Source organism: Alosa pseudoharengus, unplaced genomic scaffold (genome assembly GCF_046254945.1).
Source record: "Alosa pseudoharengus isolate Yale_2024_CS ecotype anadromous, Long Island Sound unplaced genomic scaffold, YU_APseudo_1.1 YU_APseudo_1.1_scf_23, whole genome shotgun sequence".
Lineage (NCBI taxonomy): Eukaryota > Metazoa > Chordata > Actinopteri > Clupeiformes > Clupeidae > Alosa > Alosa pseudoharengus.
Window position 1 is genome coordinate 20,281,927 of NW_027468685.1, and position 7,141 is coordinate 20,289,067.

A 7,141-nucleotide genomic window follows, 5' to 3' on the forward strand; every position below is an offset into this window, starting at 1 on the left:
ATTGGCTTGCACATTTTAACTTCCACACTTCAGGAGGGAGGGAATGGTGTTTGTATTGTCTGTTCAGATCAAATATTACCATGTTGTGAAACTGAGTGATGGACTGCATCTCTAATTGACATTGCACATGTTAATTTATTGTAAGTGTATTGTGTTTTTCAAGACCATGAAACATTACACTTGTCAACCTGTGATAGGTGCATTCAGACACAACAGTTCTAAGAACACAGTTCTACTAACTACTAACCGGAGTAGCTACACCTAGAACTACACACTTCCTAGGGCTTTTTTAATGTTTGAATTTGCACACAGAGTGAACTCTGAGATGTTGGTATAGCCCAATTATTACATGAACATAAAGGGACAAGGGTGGCCGCCATGGTTGGAGAATATGATAGTGACATCAAGTCGGGTACTTCGGGGCACAAGAGTTGGCCGCACGAATCTCCTAACATAAAATCCGACCCGACTTTGCGTTCAAGTCATGTTTTACTCTGTCGGAGATTGGAATTTCTGAATATCTGATGCGGCATGCTTCTGTGAATTTTGTTTTTGGCAGTTTGCAAACGGAGTGCATTACCGCCATCTGCTTGACTGAGGTGTGATGGCAAGTGTACCCAGTAGCCTCGTTCTGGCTTACAATGACCGCCGGATGAATAAGGCGAATTATACTCTCCCCAAATGACTCCATCATTTTGGCAATGTCTAAATATACCACTTGGAGTCAGTGTTGGAGAGAGAATATTGTAAGATGTTGATACTCATATTCACCACCAGAGTGCTCCAAATCATGCCCTAAAGCACCTGTTCATCAAACCTCCGAATATTATGTGTCAAAACATACAGTGTAAGGAATAGCATAGTGTTTTTAAAAATATTAGTAATTACAATAATTATTTACAAATGTTTAATTGTATTGACTGCTTGATTTGAGTGCTGTATTTGCCATTTACCAAATATAGCATCTCTAAATATTGTGGTCAGACAAACAATTGAGTTTATCAGGGTATTACTATTCACCACATCCAAATATTCATTGCATTAGGAAGAGTTCTAAGGAACGATATTTAAGGTAGAACAACTAATGATTTGTTTTGTTTATACTGTATTTATCAACATCATGTCTTGGCACATTGTGAACTCCACTACCATCATTACCTCCTGATTATCTGTGACCTTAACATAATGATATCTCTCTCTCTCTCTCTCTCTCTCTCTCTCTCTCTCTCTCTCTCTTTCTGTGACTTTTATATGCTTTTTTGCTGGAGGAGAAAGCAGTAAACAAAACGTTCATTCTCATCTATTGACAAAATGCCTTCTCTCACTACTACTCCATTATACCATTCTCTCTCTCTCTCTCTTCCTAGAATTAGTGTGTGTGTGTGTGTGTGTGTGTGCGTGCGTGCATGTGTGTGTGTGTGGGTGTGATGTAATTGACCAACACACGTCATGTGTGAGGTTATTTTCCATTGATAAGCTGATGAGGCAAATACTTAGCCTCTTGAACCATCTTGACTATCTCTTGACTACGTTTTGCTAAATTGAGCGGAAGTACGTAGACGGCGAAAGCCAGGCTAGCAAATACTATCTGCCACTATCTAAAGTGATATAAACTGGCCTTGCAGATATGATATTGTGCTTTTGGAATAATAGCTGTGTGTACATACACTGGGCACTGTTACAACCCTGTGCCCCTTCAGGCCATCTCCTGTCAGTGCACGGGCAGGGCTGGACTTGGTTGGGCTAATGCCCTCATTGATTACACCTATGGTTAGGGTGGGGCTATATAAGGGGTTTCCTATCTCTCTCATTAGGCACTTTTCTTCCTTCTTGCAGGCACTCACTTTGATTCTCTCACACTTGCACTTTGCTCTCTCTCTCTCCCCTCATTTCTAACTCTACCTCTCTTTCTCTTTCTTTGTCTTTAGGCCTACTTCATTTAGCTTCTCACATACATGAAATTCATTCTGGACTCTCTATTCGACCACATAAAGACCTTGGGATACTTCGGTTTGGCTTTAGGGACCCTCTACTCACTACCACGTAAGTGTTATGTTGTTTGGAACTGTAGAAGAGGTATAGAAATAGCGTTTTGTAGCGGCGCAATTGAAATGCCCCGCTCACTTCCAGGCTACGAGTTGTGACTGAAAACGGTACAATCAAACTTTCTCAAAACACATCCGAATGACATCATTTTGATGTCAACTCAACGTATGTACCCCCAATCATCTGGAAATCGATCTAAAGTGCATTTTACTCCGGATAATTCCTTTAAGCACAATTTTGGAAACAGAGCCCATTTAAAAAATAAAGTCCACCATATGCGACACGGATGCAGTCATATGATCTGATTCTGCTTTAATCAGTTACACACTACTGTACTCAATACTAGACACATTTGACATCTCTGCTTTTCTTTATAATATAGCAGAGATGTGTTTTGTATTTTTCATAGATATTGTTACAGTATTACTATGAACCATTTAGAGAACAAGAATGTATTGACAAAACACAACAAACAAGGCCAGGCCTGTACACTGATGATTTTTCTTTCTTTTCACATCGTAAAATCACTCAATACACCTATCCATATCCAATGTTGCATTTTACACTTTATTACAGAATATAATAAATGGAATATACTACAGTGACAGTGCAGTGGAAACATTTGTGGAATGTAAAAATAATATAGGTTACACTTTACTTGACAGTATCGACATAAGAATGGCATGACACTGTCATGAACATGTCATACATGTTTATGACATAATGCTTCTGTTATTAAGTGACATTTGTTTTTGTCATAACAAGTTAGGGTTAGGATTAGGGTTAGGGTTAGGTTTAGGGTTAGAGTTAGGGTTAGGGTTTATGTGTCATGACAGTGTCATGTCACTCTTACGTCGATACTGTCAAGTAAAGTGTTCCCAAATAATATTTCACAGATGGTGGATCATTCTGGTCGAATGACTCAACCCATTATTTACAACAATGTCAACCAATATTGCTTGAATAACGTTTCATTGGTAAATGTGCTCCTTGTTTTCTGTGGTCATACTCCTCCATCTACATCATTCTCATCTTCTTCTCCTGCTCATCCTCCACTATGGGCTCCACCTCTCAGCCTTACTCTTCCTCTTCCTCTCACTACAACTTTGGCTGCTCTCCGTTTCTTTTGAAGACAGGTGAACTCACATGATGCCTTTGACAGTGCTTACAGTCCTTGCTGATAGGTGAGTTTACACTTGAACATGTCTTTACACTTGATGGGTATGTTAGATGATTGTGTGGTATCTTAAAACATCATGTTTCATTTCTGTGTGTGGTGTGTTCAACGTGTTGGTGTTTTGCAAAAAGTGTGAGACTGAGAATTGAGGCAGACCTGGGTTGAGGTTTTTGCTGTTTAAGGTTTCACTAACTGTGGGTTTCTTTACATTTTTGTCTTTAAGCAATCTGGGGGAAAAGGAAGCTGCCAGAACACTGACTGAGTGGATCATTGTTGAATGCCTGTATAAATGACTGTGTGCGTGCTTTTGTCAAAGCCTCACCCATCCAGATAATAAACAAAAGACTGGATCGATGACACTCAGAGTCATATGAATATTACTCATGTATGTCCACTGCAGTTAAGTGAGCCCTACAAAGTGGAGGGTGAGTACTGATCGTGAATGGGAAGTAGTATTACTGGAATAGTGAGGCTTCTGTAAGTGGCGGACTTAACTGAATGGATCGGCATTCAGGAAGTGCATTAGTGAATTAAATGACTAACATCCCTGCTATGCCACACCCTGCACATGAAATGCAAGCGCTTCACCCCTAGGAGGCGCTCTTATCCTTTGAGGCCTGACTGACATACCTGTGCAAAGTGGCCACACCCGTCCCCCATATCCAGGCTCACCGACTGTTTCCCTCCATTTCTTGTTGTACACGTGCAACAGTCTTTGTTCTATCATTCAACTGCTTTTACGTGGTCTTGCTAGTTGTTGCATATCAATGGATTCTTATCTGCGGATGTTGGTGTTTTTAACCCAGAAGCTAATGCGGCAAACTGTAGGATGCAGTTGGATGGATAGACTATGTGGATGCTTTTTGTTTGAAGGTTTGACTTGGAGCTATCGGTTTGTGTTAGTGTTGTGCGGGTGGTGTGTGTTTACATGTTCAGGTGTTACTGTGGTGTTGCTTACCGCCCTTGTTCTGTGGTAAAGTGAGAGCACATGAGAGTGATGTGCTGAATACCCAGCATGCACTTGGTCAGACCTGTTCCTGTGACTGGCAGGGTGTGGCCACAGTGAGTTCAGTCTTTGGGCTGACATTCCAGTAATCCAACACATGTACATGTACATGCACATTCACACAGACACACACACACACACACTATGCTGGAAACAATGACCATAGAGAGCCTAACAGATTATACTGCAATCTCAGTACTGGAAAGTGTCCATTAGCTCACTAATGGACACTTTCAATCATTTCCATCAGAATACTTATTCTATTCTGCCTGAACATAGCTCAACCACAGCTTAACATTAAACTAAACAACTTAACTTATTTTGGCTAACCACAAGCACTACAAAATGGCTAATGTAGAAACTGAACATATGCTTCAGAAACATCACAGTTTGGCCAATATAACAAGAGGTCTGTGTGCAAAAGAAAGTGATGTCGTCATATGAGCAAGGGTTGTGGTTGTTGTGGGGAGGGATCTACTATCTCACTTCCATACCTGTTCCTTTTCACACTAACTACATATGTGCCCTTCAGAGGCAAGGCCTGGACAGCACTGGACACAGTTAGTTAAAACAAGAAACAGGACCAGTGATGTACATTTATTTGTGCAGTTTTGAGTGCTTTTCGCTAATAAAAGTTTCCCTAAGAATCCTTTCAGTGACAGCATTGTTTTGAAAGAACTTTAAGAAAGTATGACCAAAAATCCAGAGGCATTGAGTTAGATGTAGCTAAACTCATGACAAATCTGTTTAGACTTGGAGGAAATTCAATTAAACATTTGCCCACCATTTAAAGATAAGTCTTTTTAATATCAATATGGCAGCTGTATAGAACACTGTGTTGACTAAGCTCAAGTCTTATCATAAACAGAGCTGATGCTGAAGCAATTTTTTATTATTTTTATCATTTCGCTTTCTGGGGGTGGAGAACAAATGGCTAATGGAGGACACACAAACAGATTAAAGTCTTTACAACTGAGCTTGGCTTTGGTCAGAGGCATTAAAATGAACAGTTAGACAAGCACCTTTGGATGTGTCTGTGACAGCCAGGTATGAGGTAATCCCTTTAACATCAATGAGTAAAGGACAAATTATGAGATCTGGAATTAAAACCTGACGAGTAAACTTTGGCTTGGATATGTATGCAATCTTGGACAAATCATGCCAACAGGTGTCTCTGTATTCCAAACATTTTTTCTTGAATTTCCCCTTGGGGTTGTTGAATTTCCCCTTGGGGATCAATAAAGTATCTATCTATCTATCTATCTATCTATCTATCTATGTATCTATCTATCTATCTATCTATCTATCTATCTATCTATCTAACTAATTAATTAATTAATTAATTAAACTTTATCAAAAAAGCTGTAATCTAATTTCTGTCTGTTCAGTCCGTTCTACTTCATCGGTTACCATCACAAGGTCCCCATCATTGGCAGGCTTAATTTGACATATACATGCCATTCCCCCATTACACAGAGATAGTATCAACAGGAGTCAGCAGGCCACACCCTGGTCACGCCCAGAACCAGGAAATGTTATTTAAGTGTCCGGAAAACGTGTCAGTTTTTCAGTTTCAGAACATTTGCAAGTGAAATCTGTGGATTAGTGGGAGCAGGTTGGCCCAGTCATTTTTAGTATGCAGAGAGTGAGGCACAACACAAAAGTAATGCACTGTTTGACTCTTTTTTTGGTTTGTTTTGCAAATGGCAAAGAATGAAAAACAAAACACACATTTCATTTAGGAGATTTTGATAGGTTTAGATGAAACTACGGTAACAGGTAGCCTGACCTGTCTGAATACTAGCTCCACTTTAACCCTCTCTGGCCTGACGTTGTCATACTCAAATTCTAGTCAGAATAGGAGTCTGATACTGGTCCATTGGGACGTAATTATGGGGCGTGTTTCAACCGATACAGGGGGGAATGCCTCTGCACTCAATTGGATAAACGTAACCAATCAGAGCAATGAAATAGCTTACCATGAGATGTAGGAAGAACACACGGACCATCCTTCTTCTCCACAAATGCCTTACCATTGTTTTCTGGTCTTTTGTAAAAGTTATTGTGCCGTCAATATCTCCTACAACACTCTTTAGCGAAATCTAAGAGATACGTAGCAGGGTAGGCTATTAGGAAAAACTGATATTTCCCCTCCGTTTTTAAAAATAATTCCGATATGCTACAAACATGTTATAAACAACATGTCACAATGCAACACTGTTTTCCCTTGATGAAAGTGTAACCATGAGTTTTCCCACATCTCAAATTTGGCCAAAGTTTTCAGAAATAATAAGAATAATTTCAGTGATAAAACCTCATTTAAATAATATGCATATTTCCATATGGGGAAGCCATTTGTCTCCTTCTAGCCACAGCGTTTTTGTTGCAAACAAAGCGTGCTCAGATGACGTGATAGACTAGGCGCTGTTGCTCACCTGTCCATCTTTGTAAAGCACGATTTGATTGGTCCAAACAGCTCTGGTTCGAGCATAGTTGCTCCACAACGGAGCAATGCCAGACCTAACTTCCTGACCGCAAATGTTATGGGCGGGGCTAAATTCGGCTGGCACCCAGGCTAGGTAACAGCAGGATCAGCATAATAATCCATTTGCCATGTTGAACTCAACAGAAGACCAGGCTGTCTGAGCCAAAGTCTTTCTACTGTAAGTATTCTGACGTCACCTTTCTCTTCTATTGCCCCCCCGCATGGCATGCAGACCTCCCCTGATGGCTGTTATGTCTACAGGCATCCCTATATCTCTCTGCCGATTGGCAATGGAGCATACCTGCCTGCCAACTAGCCCCCATATCGTCGTCTCTGGAGGCAGGTGCCCAGGGCAGGTGGGAGCAGGAGAGAGAAGGGGAAGGCAGAGCTTTTCCTGGAAGGAAGGGAAAACTGCACAAGAGATATG

General features: G+C 40.6%; 1 long non-coding RNA gene across 1 annotated transcript; it reads left to right on the forward strand.

Annotated features, from left to right (window-relative positions):
* Nucleotides 1-1,755: 1,755 nt before the first annotated feature.
* Nucleotides 1,756-3,580, forward strand: LOC143140165 (uncharacterized). The gene is made up of 3 exons (XR_012990554.1): nucleotides 1,756-2,043; nucleotides 3,122-3,230; nucleotides 3,447-3,580. It is a non-coding gene; the product is annotated as an uncharacterized LOC143140165 (long non-coding RNA).
* Nucleotides 3,581-7,141: the final 3,561 nt, after the last annotated feature.